The sequence below is a fragment of the Vigna umbellata genome, chromosome 1 (assembly GCF_029865625.1).
Source record: "Vigna umbellata cultivar VRB3 chromosome 1, Vumbellata_1.0, whole genome shotgun sequence".
NCBI lineage: Eukaryota > Viridiplantae > Streptophyta > Magnoliopsida > Fabales > Fabaceae > Vigna > Vigna umbellata.
The window spans coordinates 32,836,932-32,839,834 of NC_142165.1; positions in this window are offsets into that span (position 1 = coordinate 32,836,932).

Sequence of the window (2,903 nt, forward strand, 5' to 3'; positions counted from 1 at the left end):
GGTTCTTATTTTGTGTTGGCTTGTTTGTAATGAATGGCTCTAAATGCCATATATTTTGTTTTCATTTGGTTGTAATTGTTTTCTTAATATGAATGAAAGTTATATTTCCTTTTTAATCAATCTGAGTGTGCATTTGTGATTGTTGACTTAATCTGATTGTTAATCGATTAATCAATTTGTATGTATGCAATTTGATAATTTCATTGTTACATTCTTATCATTGCATAATGATACTTTAACTATGATGATTATTGTACTTCATAAATATTAAAATGCTTGATCTAGATAAGCCTGAAGGGTTATGCAGGAATACAGTTTGCTTACTAAGATAAGATGGAAAATGAACATTACTCTGCAGCAAAAATCGATTAAGATTCAATTCTAATCGATTGAGATTCGTCATTTATTTTGAAGTTTCTAAACTTTTGATATCTGATACTTTAAACCATAACTAATATTTGTTATATGTTTATTCAGCTTATATCTCTTTGTGATTGATCCACTGTGAATTTGATTTGAGATTATAAGTGGTTAAATTGTTGTGATGATTCAACATGTATCAAAACTACTCTAATATAACTTTTGTAATATTTCTCTGATACATTGCTTGAATATGCTTGAGTGATACATAACTCTCATATATTTGTATTGTGCATCTGTGATTTGATGTTTGAATATGCATAATGACAAGGGGAGATTTGTATATTGTTTAATGGTTAACATGTTACTGAAAGGGGGAGAAAAGGATAGAATCATCTGAAGATTATTGATAGGGGGAGCATTAAATTTATTATGTTATACTGATTAATTCATCTCTAATTGCTTCATTATCTCTGTTTCAATTATTGTGTACTAAATGTCCTTTTTTGCTAATGCCTAAAGGGGGAGAATATCTGATGTAATTGAACTATGTTTTCTGAGATAATTGAAAAGTGTCTAACAGTGGATTGTACAACATGGTTTTATTAATCATGTTTGTGCATCATCAAAAAAGGGGAAGATTGTTGAGATTGTTGATAGGGGGAGCATAGTGTTAGTTGAACCCACAATCTCTGTGATATCTGTTTTTGATTATAACAACACATTGTTAATAAAAATACATGTGTATGTACTGTGTTATTTGTGTTGTGTATGCTTATGCTTACTGTGAGATTTGTACAAGCATAGTTGTGGAAATATTGTGTTGATTACTGCATACTATTGTGTTTGAAATGTGATTATATTTGTGAATGCATAATATGAGTTTTGGAAATGGAAAAACCATATGCACCAAGCATATATGTATGACTTAATCAATTACAAATGTGTGTTAATCAACTAAAGTCATCATAAAGCTTAACTTTCAAACCGTGGCAAAACAACAAGTTTTTGAATCAATTACATTAGTGGTTAAAACGATTAAAACTCGTATGTTTGCACAAATATTTTTCAAGTGTGCTGTGATGGATTTTGAGAAGAAAATTTTTCAAAAATATTCTAAGTCTTAAAACTTAACTGATTACATGGATCATGTATTCAATTAAGTTTGTTAAAGATTTGAAAACGATTTCTTTGCTTGACATAACTGTCTCAACAATCATATTTTTAAATATGTTGACCAAGCATTTATTGCAAATTAATTACATTAATTGAGAACTCAATTAATGGCTTTGACTGTTGTTAATCTGTTATAACTGTGAAATGAAACCAATTAGATTAATAGCATAATCAATTAAAATGCGTCTGATTTGACTTATACTATATATAGACGCATGATTTGAAATTATGTAAGACAATTGAGTTTAACAATTTTCATATCAGTTTCAGATTGAGCTTTGAAGTTTTCCATAAGAGAGAAACACTCCAAGAAACAAGAATTGTCTTGGTCTAAAAGTCTTGAAGATTTCTTGAGAAGCAAGATTGATTGATTCGAAAAGTTTGATCGTTCTGCACAAACAGAGGTGCTTACTGCTTGATCAGTAGCTTTAGCAAACGCTGAGTATTGTTGTTTCCCTGTGGTGTATACAGGAAGAAGAACGTGGTTCTTGACTTTGAGAAAGGTCTCAAAGGGGTGACTGCAGTAGGGGATTGTTCTGCTGCTAGTCTTTTTGTATTTGCATATATTAGATTAGTGAGTTTGAGTGGTGATTTACATTTTGACAGTGTGGTTGTTGTAAAGCCCTTGTTGTAGAAACTTAGATCTTTATAGTGCATTGGCTTCCAATCTCGGGTAGAGAGGAAGGACACTGGATGTAGGCAGCTTAGCTGAACCAGTATAAAACTCAGAGTTTGAATTTTCTTGTCCCTATCTCTCTACATTAAATCGATTATACTCTGTCTATATTTGAATACGCATATTGTTACATTGCATACATTTTTACTTGCAATTCAAGAAAAGTTTTAAAGACATTGTTTTGCAAAAAAGATTTCAAAAGTGATCAATTTTATACAACACCAATTCACCCCCCCTCCTCTTGGTGTGAGAAACAAAGAACATCTTTTCTAACACTATGCTTGATGCATGAAAGAAATGCTTACAAAGAAGAGGAAGTATATTGAAGAAGAAATAATTGAAGTATAGCGCCAGTGTAATGCTATCATACTAAAGCTGCTTCCACCAAAGTTCAAAGATCCTGGCAGCTTCATAATTGCATGTATAATTGAAAGTTAGCTATTAGAAAGGCATTGATTGATCTAGGAGCAAGTATAAATCTGATGCCTTTTTCCATGTTTAAGAAGATTGGAGATTTGGAATTGAAGCCTAGACGCATGATTTTACATTTAGCAGATAGATCAATCAAATATCCTCGTGGAGTAGTAGAAGACGTGCTTGTAAAGGTAGACAAATTTCTATTCCCTGTGGATCTTTTTATTATGGAGATGGAAGAAGATGTTGAGATTCCCCTCATTCTATGGAGGCATTC